Source organism: Schistocerca piceifrons, chromosome 6 (genome assembly GCF_021461385.2).
Source record: "Schistocerca piceifrons isolate TAMUIC-IGC-003096 chromosome 6, iqSchPice1.1, whole genome shotgun sequence".
Taxonomy (NCBI): domain Eukaryota; kingdom Metazoa; phylum Arthropoda; class Insecta; order Orthoptera; family Acrididae; genus Schistocerca; species Schistocerca piceifrons.
In genome coordinates this window covers 314,641,511-314,656,994 of record NC_060143.1, presented here as the reverse complement: position 1 = coordinate 314,656,994, position 15,484 = coordinate 314,641,511, and positions in this window count along the sequence as shown.

Here is a 15,484-nt window from a genome sequence, read left to right as displayed (position 1 = left end):
GCTCCAAACCTACAGCAGGTGTTTCAGTAGTAGCTTGTCTTAGTTTTTTAGGGGCAGCGGGGAAGGGCAACAGACGAGTAACAGAAATGCTACAGTTGAATCCAAAATCCATATATTGGTCTCAGACACATGAGAAAAGGAGGGGGAGCCTTAACAGTGGGAGAAAAGTCATGGATCCACAATTCTAGACTGCTACTGGACTGCGGTACCGCCGCGTTTCCTATAGACGTCACCGCTGCATGAGGGCGCTGCTACGAACGCTTACGCCGCTGCCAATGATAACGCAAGATCCTCTCTCCGGAGCTCCAGCGACGGTTGTACTTCAAACACATTTTGTGTGTTTGCCTTTCCATAAGATTCACAGATTTTCATAGCGGTCAGAGCTCGTCACCTACGGAATGATCATTGCACTGAAAATTGACTGAACTGTAAATCTTTGTATCTGTATATATTTCAACATTCAAATCTACTGTTCGCAGCCGGCCGCGGTGGCCGAGCGGTTCTAGTCGCTTCAGCCCGGAACCACGCGACTGCTACAGTCGCAGGTTCGAATCCTGCCTCGGGCATGAATGTGTGTGATGTCCTTAGGTTAGTTAGGCTTAAGTAGTTTTAAGTTCTATGGAACTGATGGCCTCAGATGTTTAGTCCCATAGTGCCCAGAGCCATTTGAACCATACTGTTCGCAACTGACACTACAGCTACAGCAACAAAGTTATATATTACATTTACTGTTTGATTATTTGTAGGAATAATTAATTATGTGAATTCTCTGTCCACGAGCAGCATCTGTTCCGCGGTGCTGTATCCACTAAATAACCACAAAACGTGCAAAGGGAGATACAAAAGGAACAAGCAAGCTATCCTCGGGGAACAGGCCTCGGCATGCTGGTGCCAGTCCCCTTACAAAACCGGATGCGAGCGCGTGTTGTCACTGCGATCTCAGAAATCGCGTGAGTATTCTTAAGATGCGACCCGATTCCTATCATGAGAATGAATCACTTACCCTTTTTTTTGTGGCAGCGTACCGCCTAGCGATTTGATGTTACGAGAAAAATTCTTGTTGTAATTCGTATTATACGTATATTGGATTTGGATGAGTTGTGTATATATCCGCTATGACTCCATGTGCCGTGTCAAGGCAGTTGTGTGGTGCTGGGTTTTAAATACTTACTTTTTAACCACCATTCTGAGATGTAATGTGAGCTGGTACAAGTAATGTGGCTTGGTAGAGCACTAGATTAATAATGTTGAAGACTGTACTTCACCCCTCGGTTCAAAAATGTTCAAATGTGTGTGAAATCTTATGGGACTTAACTGCAAAGGTCATCAGTCCCTAAGCTTACACACTACTTAATCTAAATTATCCTAAGGACAAACACACACACCCATGCCCGTGGGAGAACTCGAACCTCCGCCGGGACCAGCCGCACAGGCCATGACTGCAGCGCCTTGACCGCTCGGCTAATCCCGCGCGGCGCCCTCGGTTCAACATTGGATTTATTCTGACACTCAGTATGCTGTTGCTGGTAGTTGATTGGTCATTACTAGTTACATCAAAGTCTGGAGTTCAGCCCTTAGTCCTATATGGATTTTATTCTGCCAACTGATATGTTGTTCACTTCCGACAAAGATTTCAGTAGCTATGAAATGCTATTTGGAACTGTATTTCGTTTCCCGTATATCCTTTCGTATGTGGTAAACTAGTAAAATTTAGCAGTTACCGGTAATTTTAAACATCAATAGGCACATTTCAAAAGAATCTTATTTTCAGGTTCTTCGGCGGACGATCGTTTGTCGATTTGTCTGACGTTTCGCAGCACAAGTTGCTTGTCAAAATTTTGACCCTCGATTGACAACAGTAGAATGTCACAATATTTGCTGACGATAGTTGACTGTGAAAAATTTATTTTCCCACTTTCTCCAATTCTGCTACCTCAGTTGTATTATCAGCTGGACATAATGTATAATTATAAAAAGAAAGTTAAACAGGTAAACCGATAGTGAGAGCTACAGCAATGGAAGGAATAAATGTGAGGTACACAGAAGATCAGTGTCTTCACATTTGCACATATAATTCATTCATGGGAAAAGAAGGAAACGTTGGCGTAGGAATATACAGCAAAATTTTCTCTTTCTTTCAACCTTTAGAATTGCATCACTTAAACTTTGAAGGTGAAGTTGATGCTATCGGAACTGCAGTGAGTCAGCAAACAACTATTTACACACATTGGACAAAGCAGTTTTATTTTGTGATTCCAGAATATGATATCGGCAGTCATGAATATACAAGATCTAAAAATCGTTCGTCCGCAGATCGTGGTCTCGCGGTCGCGTTCTTACTTCCCGAGCACGGGGCACCGGGTTCGATTCCCGGCGGGGTCAGGGATATTCACATGCCTCGAGACTAGGCAGGTCATCATTTCATCATCATTCCTGAAAGTGATGAAATCGGACTGAGCAAAGGTTGGAAATTTGTACGGGGGCTGATGACTGCGTAGTTGAGCGCCCCACAAACCAAACATCACCATCATCATCCAAAAATCATTCAAGTTAAAGAAGTCCCAGAACTACGAGGGTAATCCCAAAATTAAGGTCTCCTATTTTTTTATAAGCACATAGACCTGTTTACTTCTACAACGGTTTACATCAGTCTACAGCTTGAACATTTAGCTATTTTTCGACATAATCACCATTTCTGTCGATGCATTTTTGTAGACGTTGTGGCAGTTTTTGTATGCCCATGTTATACCACCTCGCCGCCATGCTGTTCAGAAAGTTATGAACCTCTTCTTTCACCTCGTCGTCGGAGCTGAATCGCTTTCCGGCCAAATGTTCTTTTAACCAGTCCAGAAAGTTGTCCTGTTCGGCTGCAAGGCGGTGAAGAAATGCGCGGGAAGCATCAACTCGTTGCCGCATGTGGTCTTCAGTCAGATGCGTGGCACCCACCTTGCGCACACCTTCCGGTAGTTCAAAGTTTCCGTTAAAATTCTGTGAGCGGTGCTTCGCGAAACCTCAGGAACCAACGTGCAGAGGTCATCCAGGGCGATCCGCCGATCTTCACGCATGCTTTGCTCAACCTTCAACACTGTCTCCTCAGAAACTGACTGTCTACCGCTCCTTTGTTCGTCGTGAATTTCGGTCCGACCAGCTGCAAACTCTCTACATCACTTTCGAACATATTTGACATCCATGCTCGACTCCCATACACTTCCTTCATTTAACAATGGATTTCAATCGGCGCAGTGCCCTTTGCGTTCAAAAACCGAATAACTGCGCGCAATTCGCACTTAGCGGTAACATCCAACGGGAGCTCCATTCTCAACGGCTGCAAAGCCAAGACTGAGCGCCTGAGCGCGGCGTGCATGTTTACACACAGCGCGTGAAGCACTCTTCATGACAGTGTGACCAACTGCCACACAAACAAAGTTCTGTACTTAAAAAAAAAATAGAAGACCTTACTTTTGGGATTACCCTCGTAATTAAATGTCTACAACAGAAGAACAAGATAATTGCAGTTCAATGGATACTATCTCACTGTGGCTTAGATAGTAATGATCAAGCAGATTTTTTTAGCCGTCAAGGGCACAAATATTAAACAGATTACAAAAACTAACCTGTCGTATTTTGCAGTGAAACGAATTATTAACAAGACATTTCAAGCAATTTTAAAGCGATCCAGCAAAATTTCTTGTGAGGGAAGTATGTGGGGAAACCTCATAGAACCAAGAAGAGAAGCAGTAGCCATATTCCACTTGACTGCTGGACATGACTGTTTGGCCGACTATTTGCATAAGATCTCCATCCTGCCGTGTTCTGTGACACACGATTTGTTCGATCGTGAACAAAGGACATTTAAAAGAAATGTACAAAATTAGGTGACTGTAATCCAGACTTAACGACATTGTATTGGGAAGTAGGAAGGGGAGTGACAATAAGTGAAGTGTCAGAACACTAAAAATAACAATAATACTAAATTTACTTAAAATTTGCTTAATTATATCACACACAATTCAATAAAGTAAACTGAGGAGCAGTCGAATGTCCGTGATGTGTGCTATTTGCATTGCAATGTGTATTTTGTGGAAATCAGCTTCTATGAAATACCTTTTATTTCGACTCAAGAAAAGTAGGTTTTTGGGTGCTGATACAGACGTTATCTCCGTGAAACACTTATCGAGTTCCTTTACACTTCAGGTACTGAAGAGTAATGTCTTGTCCTGTCAACGATAACTGCGTGACGTACGGAACTGGAATAGAAACGAGACACAAAAAAAGTAAAAACAAAGACTCTTGCGAAACTTGCAGAACTGTTATCTTGCGATCGCTGAACGACACATTACCAGCGACTACTCTAGCCATAAAGATCCTTTCGAATCCAATCCACAGGTGGAGCATGGAAAGAATGACCGATTACATATTTCTTCGCAAGCCGCGATTCGTACTGCTTTCGAGACAAGCACACAAAGAGTCTCAGGCCACTTCTATTTGCAATTTCCCGGTAAAATGGTTCTTGAAAGGTTCATGGATATAAAGTATTTTTTTAAATTTTCTTCAGCTGTAGGTTGCGCAGATGGCTTTCGAATTAATACAATTTCATTATCAGATGATGCTAGAAGCAGTTTTTATCACGCCCTCCTTCTGGTCGTCTGTGTTCGGAAGTGTGCTCCAAACGGCCAGTATACACTACCTGATCAAAAGGATCTGGACTGCCCAATGTAGTGCGGAAGCGATCACTGGATGTCACAAGAAGCTGACCCGCTAATATACACTGAAGAGCTAAAGAAACTGGTACACCCGCCTAATATCGTGTAGGGCCGCCACGAGCACGCAGAAGTGCCATAACACGACGTGGCATGGGGTCGACTAATGTCTGAAATAGTGCTGTAGGGAACTGACGCCAAGAACCCTGCAGGGCTGTCCATAAATCCGAAAGAGCACGTTGCAAGGCATCCTAGATATGCTCAACAATGTTCACGTCTGGTGAGTTTGCTGGCCAGAGGAAGTTTACAAACTCACAAGAGGGTTCCTGGAGCCCCTCTGGACTTGTGGGATGTCACATTGACCTGCTGTAATTGCTCAACTCCTTCGGATTGCACAATGAACTTGAATGGATGCAGGTGTCCAGACAGGGTGCTTACGTAGGTGTCATCTGTTAGAGTCGTATCTAGACGTATCAGGGGTCCCATATCGCTCCAACTACACGAACCCTACACCATTACAGAGCCACCACCAGCATGAACAATCCCCTGCTGAGATGTAGGGTCCATCGGTTGTCTCCATACCCGTTCACGTCCATGCGCTGAATACAGTTTGAAACGAGACTGGTTCGACCAGGCAACATGTTTCTAGTCATCAACAGCTTAATGTCGGTGTTGACGGGCCCAGGGGACGCGTAAAGCTTTGTGTCGTGCAATCATCAAGGGTACACGAGTGGGCTTCGAGAGCCCCGATCGACGATGTTTCGTTGAGTGGTTCGCAGGCTGACACTTGTTGATGGCCCAGCATTGAAATCTGCATCAGTTTTTGAAAGGGTTGAACACTTCTGTCATGTTGAACGATTCTCTTCAGTCGCCTTTTGTCTCATTCTTGCTGGGTGGCAACGTCGGAGATTTGATGTTTTATCAGATTCCTGATATTCACGGCACATTCGTGAAATGGTCGTCCGGGAAAATTCCACTTCATTGCTACATCGGAGGCTCTGTATCACATAGCTCGTGCGTCAACTATAACGTTCAAAGTCACTTAAATCTTAATAACCTACCATTGTACGAGGATTGACTGAAAAGAAATGCCTCCCCCTTCGTAACTCTTCAACAGTTGGCAGCATTGGTCTGCGGCAGGTACTGGTTTGTTCCGTAGCCTCTTCCTTCAGTTCTAATTGGCAGGAAGCCTTTGCATTGAACGGTTGTGTTATTACATTTTAAAGTATAGAACCCTGCGCAGACGGTCGGTCAATGCGATTTCAGCAACGTGCAGTCATTGAATTGTTGACAGCAGAGGGTCTCACTCCAAAGGCTTCTTGTCAACTGGAGCTGCAGAGAAGAGGCTACGGAACAAGCCAGTACCTGCCGCATACCAATGCTGCCAACTGTTGAGCTACGAAGGTGGAGACATTAATTTTCAGTCAAGCCTCGTAGCAGCAGTAACAGATCTAACAACTGCGCCAGACACTTGTCTTACGTAGGCGTTGCCGGCTGCAGCGGGTATTCTGCCTGTTTACATATCTCTGTATTTGAATTCGCATGCCTATACCAGTTTCTTTGGCGCTTTAGTGTAAAAGTACGCGGACAGTTCTGTGTTGTCAGTAGAGAAGCAGTAACAGGAGAATGGGCTCAGTGATCTCAAACGTGGACTGGTCATTGGATGTCACCTCATTAACAGGTCCATCATGTACATTTCAACCCTTCTAAAGATGCCCAAGTCGACTGTTGATGATGTGGTTGTGAAGTAGAAAGGCAAAAGAACAAACACAGCTAAAACAAGATATAAGGTAGATCTCGTGCACTGACGAACGTGAACCACCTAGCATGGCGGAGCGTGATGGTGAAAAATCGCATGAAATCAGCGGAACGCATGACTGTGAATTCGTAAGTGCTACCAGATATCCAGATAGCGCAATGGCTGTGCGTAGGGACTTAAAAAGAACGGGGTACAATGTTCGAGCAGCTCCCATAATGCACACATTTCTGTAGTTAATGCTAAGAGCCGCTTGAAGTGTTGTAAACTATGAGTGATTAACTGGAGAGTACTGAGAACACAATAGTACTGAAAATGGGTTTGTGAAAAAAATGGCACTTATAACGTTTTTTATTTCTACTCTTCAGTTTAGGAATGAGTACTGAATCTCCCCTATATTGTTTTGCATCATGTCTTCCGTTTCAATTGGCCTACTTTCTTCTGAGCAATTATAAAGTTTCACCGTTGGCGCGACTCTAAACCCTAACCTTCATTGCTTCGATTGAAAAAACAGAGAACTTCTCAGTCACGTACTCGACTTTTGTAAGGCGCCCCTTATTTGTAGATAAAGAGAGTGTACACTTTACTTTCAGTTTTCCTCTTTCACATGTGTGACGCGATTGTATCAGCGCTGCGATACATACGGAGTAAGGAGCGAGCGGTAGGTTCCCACACTGGTTAGCAGAGGCGGCTGGCCGTCTGGCGCTTTCAGAGGTAATGGGATAAGGTGCCGATGCAGGAATCGCTCGTGACATCAGCAAAGAGGTACGTAGGGAAAGCACATTTATTCTAGTGCGAATCGAGTAATTGTCATTAATAAATATTTGATAACAAAACTTGCCTTTTGCCTCTCAGTCGTTAGGGGGAGCCTACAGGTCATAAATACTAACTTTTAGTAATTTTACAATGCTAGAAAACGTTGATATTAATAAATAAATGAATAAATTTGTCATGACAGATGATTTACGATGTTATACGAACTATACTGATTGTACGCTCAAGCTACAGGTTGCGCCCTATAGTCGGCAGTCGTGGATAGGGTGCCTTTCGATCTAGTCATGCGGTAGACCATGCTCTCGTACCGTCAATAGTGAGCTTATAATCAGTGTGAAGAAGTTCATTTATGATTTTTCTCAAATAAACGCACCATAATGGCATCCCGTTTAAAAATTATTTTCACAAAAAAGACTTCTATCCGCTTCAGTACGTAAAAGACAGACATTAGTATCGCACTCTCAGAATCCGGCAGCACTGCTACGGCTCTGCAAGGTGACATAAAACTAGGAGAGCATCTATACGTAATAGGTAGGAAGAATTCCTAGGCGGCGGCTCACTAAATCATCGTAAATATTGGGCGTGAAAGCGTGCCTAGTTGCACTTCACGCCCCTTATACCACCATCTGCGGACTCACAGGCTAAACTGAGACATTTCTGGAGGTTTAGTACGAGTGGGCGGTTCTTGCATGACTCACTGCAAAATGGTTAGTTACATGTAACTGAAGTAACACGCCCGAATAGCTGTACACGTTGAAGCACTGCTTCGTGACGGGGTGCGCTGCCCACGGATCGAATCGGCCTGGCATGTTCGAGACTAGGGTCGGTGTGCCAGCCAGTCTGGATGTGATTTTTAGGCGACTTCCCACATCAAACTAGGTGAATACTGGGCTGGTGGCCAAGTCTCGCCTCAGTTACACGATTCGCAAACACTAAGAAAACTTTCGCTCTCTTTCCCGTGAATAAAACTACACGCAGACAGTTGCGATACTCATCTTACTCCCTTGGAAGTAACGGGGTGGCGATAGTCATGTCATCCCGCCATCACTTAAACTAATCGCGCGCCCAATTCGTTGGTAGTCATGTCGACCCTAGGTCAGTGCGGGATAAAGGCACTAGAAAAAGAAGAAAAATTACAAGAAAGCGAAATGTAGATCTGATGTTTGATATTTGCTATACAAAGCTTACCAGATCTCCCATGTTTTAGCATCCATATCAGTATCAGCAAAGTGCATCCAGATTGCTGTGAGCTGGCGAAGTCTTTGGGGGCCCTCAAGAGTGCTGAGGGCGTCACAGCTCGCCGATTACGAAGCCCATATGGCTGGCGCCCCTACTTCGTTCTGCGCCGGAAATTGGCTTCTGTCCCCTTTGTGTGTTCTTACTTGAAACGGAAGGATGCCTCCGGTTTCCGAAGTACAGAGACTCAGGAAGTTCTCTGCTGCTCATTTCCCCGTATCTGCACGCAATCGCTGGATGCGTAAGCTTAAGGTAAGTGTAGTTCCTTTTTACCATTATCAGCTTGGGAATATAGCCTCTTTCTTCTCTCTTGATATAGCCAAAAGATTCTTGTTCTGGTTTTGATTGCATTCTATAATTTCTTGTTCTTATTTATTCCCCTCAGAACATCCTCAGTGGTAAATCTTTGAGACCAAGATATTTTTAACATTCGTCGATATAGCCACATTCAGAATGTCTCAATTTTCTTCACTGATCCACTATTAAGTGTCCATGCCTCAATTCCATAAAAGAGTACTGAGGATTCATAACATTTAACCATTCGGAGTTGCCCGTTTAATTTACTGTTAGTAAAGAAAACGATGTCATATTGTGAAAGAAACCACTAGCTCGTTCAATTCCGCTGATCATTTCCATGTCTGATGAAGTTTATCATTGAGCCAAGTACCGAGATACTGTCTGAAGAGAATTGTTCAACTTGGCAGAATTGCAACCGTTCCACAAATTGCTGCAGATTTCGATGCTGGACCATCAACAAGTGTCAGCGTGCGAACCATTCAGTGAAACATCATCGACATGGATTTTCGGAGCCGAAGGCTCACTCTTGTACCCTTATGACTACACGACACAAAGCTTTACGCCTCGCCTAGGCCCGTCAACACCGACATTGGACTGTCTGTGACTGGAAACTTGTTGCCTGGTCGGACGAGACTCGTTTCAAATGGTATCTAGCGGATGGACGTTCACGGATATGGAGACAACCCCGGGAATCCATGGTAACTGGATGTCAGCAGGGGACTGTTCGAGCTGGTGGAGGCCCTGTAATGGTGTGGGGTGTGAGCAGTTGGAGTGGTATGGGACCCCTGATACGTCTAGATACCACTTTGACAGGTGACACGTACGTAAGCATCCTGTCTGATCACCTGCATCCATTCACGTCACTGTGCATTCCGACGACCTAGGGCAATTCCAGCAGGACAATGCGACCCACACATGTCCAGAAATGCTACTGAGTGGCACCAGGAACACTTTTCTGTGTTTAAACACTTCGCTGGCCACCGAACTCCCGAGACATGACCATTATTGAGCATATCTTCGATGCTTTGCAGCGTGCTGTTCAGAAGAGGTCTCCATTCCCTCGTACTCTTACGGATTTATGGACAGCCCTGCGGGATTCATTGTGTCAGTTCCTTCTAGACCTACTTCAGATATTAGTCAAGTCCATGCCACCTCGTGCTGCGGCTTTTCTGCGTTCTCGCGGGGCCCTACACTGTATTAGACAGGTGTGACAGTTTCTTTGGCTTTTCAGTATATTATGATATTCTTTTAGTGGGTATGGTGTTAACAGGAATACTTCTGAGATCTTTGGAGTTCTGATAATGATCTGTATTTGGTTTTACTAAAAACGTTGCTGCCGCTATTGCTTTATTCAGTGTCTGTAGCTGTGTTACATTTCCTGTGTGTTAAAATTCTTGTGTCCTCCGCATTGCGTATATTGTTAATGACATATCCATTGACTTTCATACGTTTTTCTGTATTTGATGTGGGTTGTCTGAAGATTGCCTCCGAATAATAGTCAAATGTGGGAACAGACATAGCCTTGTCTTATTCCTCGCATTATTTTAATATCTCCTAATGTTTCTGTGTGACAGCTGATAATATCGTTTGTTGCCAATATGAGTTTTTGATTATCCTTATGTCCTCCTGGTCGCTTTCACTTTCTTCCAGTAGATTCACCAATTCATCGTGCCACACATTCAGAATAGACATTTCGTAATCCATGAACCACAGCACTCCATCTTGATTCATATGTACGCATTTTCGTATCAGAAATTTCAATGTAAAAAGGCCTTTGAGACCTATGCCGTAACGGTATCCAAACTGATTTTCACTCATATTGTATTCTTGTTTTTGGTTTATTTCACTGTGAACGATTTGAGGAAAATCTTTACCGTGTGCAACATGAAGCATATCGTCCTTCGTTCAGAACATTCATTACGATTAATCTTTTTTGTACCATTACAAAAGTAGATTTTAGCCATTCTTGTGCAATGCATCATCTATCGTATGTAGTGTTGTTTAAATCAGCTAGCACCTGCAATTGTGAGTTTTCTATCAGCCTTAGGAGTTCCATTGGTATTTCATCTGGACCAGGTGACTTCCTCGTTTGTGCGCATTTTAGTGCGTATTCCACTTCGCTTTTTGTAATGGGTGAACCGCATACTGATATCTCCTGTTTCAGCTCGTCTCTGTCGTCTTCGAAAATTTCTTTTACATATTCTTCCCATCTCCTTAACTTCTGACTAGTATTTAGGGTTAAGTTTCTTGTTAAACTGTGGTTTTTCCTTCTGGCCTTTCCTGTAACTTCTTTATTCCTTCAGTGGATTCCAAAAATATCGTATCTTTTATCCAACTCTTCTGCTTTCTCACATTTCTCTTTCATATAGTATTTCTCATAGTGAATTACCTTCAATCTGATTTTCTGGTATTCCTTTAGATTTTTCTTTGTTAATTATTTCACATTTCCTTCTTTCATCCATCGTAGACAGGATCTCATATGACATTCATTTGTATTTTCCAGTTCGTTTTGTGTTACTGATTTTTGTCTGTGCTAGTTTCAGGTAAAGTCTCTTTCATTGTTTTCAGTCGTCGTCAACAGTGCTACCTTTTCTCGCGTGAGCTAGTTTTGTTTTTATATTATCCTTCATTCTTGTTTCTACTGCCTTTTCTTTGAGTAATTCTGTAGTATTTTTTGAGGGAGTTTTCTGTTTGAATTTTTAAAATCTTACTCCAAGCGTGCTACGAGAGGATAATGGCCAGAGTTTATGTCCCGCTTTAATGGCATTTCTGTACTTTTAGGTCAGTTTGATACCTAATAATATGTTATGTGGAATGTCTTGACGCTGTTCATGTATATAATCGACATCTGAGCAGTTTCTACGATGTATTCATTATTACAAATCTGTTTTGTGGAGAGAACTCTATTAATCTTTCACCGTGTGCTTTCCTGACAACTAGTCTATGGTTCCTTGCACATTCATCAACTTTTGCTTGTCTAAATTATTGTAATATATTCTTTCTTCGTTTTTTAGAACCGTACCTAGATCACCGTAAAACTGCTCGAATTCACTGTCGGTATTACATAGATCTTAACGTGTTTGTGAATTAAATTGTACCAGAATAATCCGTTCACAGAATCGTAATACCTGTAAAACTGATTTGACAGTGATTTCTTTTATAAATGTGCAGACTGATATCTGTGATATACATATAACAGGTTCCATGTCGCCTTAAAGCTGACATATTTCGTTGCTTAGTCACTGTGTATTGCTGACGTCAATTATGTCTACGCTTAGTCGTATCATTTCCTTAACATTGTTGCCAAATGTACCTGCTCCGATTATATTTAAAAGTAACTATTTTATAACGGAACGTGGGTATTCGTAGTGCCTCCTGCCCACTAAAGATCTCCCAGGTCTTCACAACGAAAATAATTCTTACGTGAATTGCACGTTATGGGGACTGCGTCGAAAAATGGTATATCTGTAATTTTTCTGTGCTAGTTCAGTTGCATAATAATAAATAATTAAGGTTTTCATTTGAAGGAATTTCGAATTTTAGCGAGTCTACTATCTATAGTACTCTCAGTACAAAGGCCACACACTGTTCTGCTACTGGGCGAGGAACCATTGAATAATAAGCTGATTCAAGAATGGCATGGGAAAAGACGTTTGCCACGTTAAGCCAACGGCACACGGGACGAGTAAGCTAATGACGTGGCGCTCTACGAATTTTGTGAATCACTTACTGCTACTTACTTTGAGGATCCGTTTCGTAACGTAAAACACGATATATCACGCGTGCAAACAAAGTTGACACTCGGCGCGGTGGCTGATGGGAGCGACCGTAAAGGCATTTCCGAATTACAGTAGCTCCCGTCATCCACCGCGCCGACTGTCAACTTTGTTTGCGCGAGTAATAAGTTGTGCGATATTTCGGTAACGTGCTACATAAACTAGAACCAATAGGAGGCGAGAACACTCACTACGTCACAAGCAGAAAACTGTATTTTTCGCGTCCATTAGAAGCACTAAGTCCATGTTCGATGAGTTCTATGTTATGCGTTACACCCTATGAATATATGCTGTCTGCAAGCAACAGCGCATGAATGTCCCGAAAACGAATCATTGTTCGTACGATTTATTGTAATAAAATGACGGGAAACGTCATCAGTGGTTAAAGAATTTTCGTATTTAGTTATTTTCGCGTTATGAGAGTAAGGCGACGATCCGTTGAAAAATCCCAGAAATGTGTCGTTCTTGTCAGGATTTTTTATATTTAAATGCCTGTTGACATTTAAGCTATAAAAACTTTAGAAGACTGTAACATAAAATATGACGTCAATAATACGATCTCGCTACTACCAAGAGCTGCTGCACAGCTTAGTTGGTTGAGGCACCGGCGGTTCGCATCCATAATATACACTCCTGGAAATTGAAATAAGAACACCGTGAATTCATTGTCCCAGGAAGGGGAAACTTTATTGACACATTCCTGGGGTCAGATACATCACATGATCACACTGACAGAACCACAGGCACATAGACACAGGCAACAGAGCATGCACAATGTCGGCACTAGTACAGTGTATATCCACCTTTCGCAGCAATGCAGGCTGCTATTCTCCCATGGAGACGATCGTAGAGATGCTGGATGTAGTCCTGTGGAACGGCTTGCCATGCCATTTCCACCTGGCGCCTCAGTTGGACCAGCGTTCGTGCTGGACGTGCAGACCGCGTGAGACGACGCTTCATCCAGTCCCAAACATGCTCAATGGGGGACAGATCCGGAGATCTTCCTGGCCAGGGTAGTTGACTTACACCTTCTAGAGCACGTTGGGTGGCACGGGATACATGCGGACGTGCATTGTCCTGTTGCAACAGCAAGTTCCCTTGCCGGTCTAGGAATGGTAGAACGATGGGTTCGATGACGGTTTGGATGTACCGTGCACTATTCAGTGTCCCCTCGACGATCACCAGTGGTGTACGGCCAGTGTAGGAGATCGCTCCCCACACCATGATGCCGGGTGTTGGCCCTGTGTGCCTCGGTCGTATGCAGTCCTGATTGTGGCGCTCACCTGCACGGCGCCAAACACGCATACGACCATCATTGGCACCAAGGCAGAAGCGACTCTCATCGCTGAAGACGACACGTCTCCATTCGTCCCTCCATTCACGCCTGTCGCGACACGACTGGAGGCGGGCTACACGATGTTGGGGCGTGAGCGGAAGACGGCCTAACGGTGTGCGGGACCGTAGCCCAGCTTCATGGAGACGGTTGCGAATGGTCCTCGCCGATACCCCAGGAGCAACAGTGTCCCTAATTTGCTGGGAAGTGGCGGTGCGGTCCCCTACGGCACTGCGTAGGATCCTACGGTCTTGGCGTGCATCCGTGCGTCGCTGCGGTCCGGTCCCATGTCGACGGGCACGTGCACCTTCCGCCGACCACTGGCGACAACATCGATGTACTGTGGAGACCTCACGCCCCACGTGTTGAGCAATTCGGCGGTACGTCCACCCGGCCTCCCGCATGCCCACTATACGCCCTCGCTCAAAGTCCGTCAACTGCACATACGGTTCACGTCCACGCTGTCGCGGCATGCTACCAGTGTTAAAGACTGCGATGGAGCTCCGTATGCCACGGCAAACTGGCTGACACTGACGGCGGCGGTGCACAAATGCCGCGCAGCTAGCGCCATTCGACGGCCAACACCGCGGATCCTGGTGTGTCCGCTGTGCCGTGCGTGTGATCATTGCTTGTACAGCCCTCTCGCAGTGTCCGGAGCAAGTATGGTGGGTCTGACACACCGGTGTCAATGTGTTCTTTTTTCCATTTCCAGGAGTGTATAAGGTTGTGAGATCTTCCTGTGAGGTTAATATAAGTAATTTCTGTAATATTTGTAGTTATGCACATGTAAGTGCGCTCTTTGTCTGGTGTGAGTTTGTTCTTTTTGGATAACTTCTATAAGCTGACGTCCTTATTGAGTGGGCATGCACCTTTCATTTTTGTCTTATTGCACGTTCACAGATATTGAAGTTTGTATCTATGTACGTCATCGACAGAATAACGTGACTAGCATATGGTCAAGAGAGATGTACGTTTCAGTAGATCTTATGTAGGATTTCTACGTGCGCCCATTTTCGTGAACAAACTGTATAATTAGCGAGCCAAATAAAGTCGACAGCTGTCGGTGGAGAGAGTTGAGAGCCCAAAATCAGGTTAACTAGCCCGTCCCGTGTGCCTAAGGCGTTGTGTCTCTGCATGCACGTCAACACTGACTGCCTCATCGGCGTGAAAAAGGCTTGAGAGGCGTACAGCTAGCGACGAGCACGTACAGATACAGCGCGCCGCTGGGACCGAAGGGGCGGGAGGAAGCGAGCACCGCTAGGGCTTCACACACAACTGGCTGCCGCCGTATGCTGCTGCCTGCTTCTGCGTCGTGTGCATGATTACAAATTCATAACAAGAAACATGCTACCGAACAAATGCATAAACGAAAATTAAAAAAATGACGAACTATCATCTGAAGAGAAATGAACACTACTTCTTGGTCATTTCGGTGTCATTAAAACTAAATGCGAAAGAAATAACGTCGACAACGTTGTCATGAGAGACGGAGCATCAGATCCTTTTTCAAAGGAACGTTCCTTGGCTGATCCTTTTGTAACATATAAAAATTTAAAAGAAAGGCGCTTCCGATCACCCTGCAGCGAATGGTTAATAGGAATAACACTGTCAA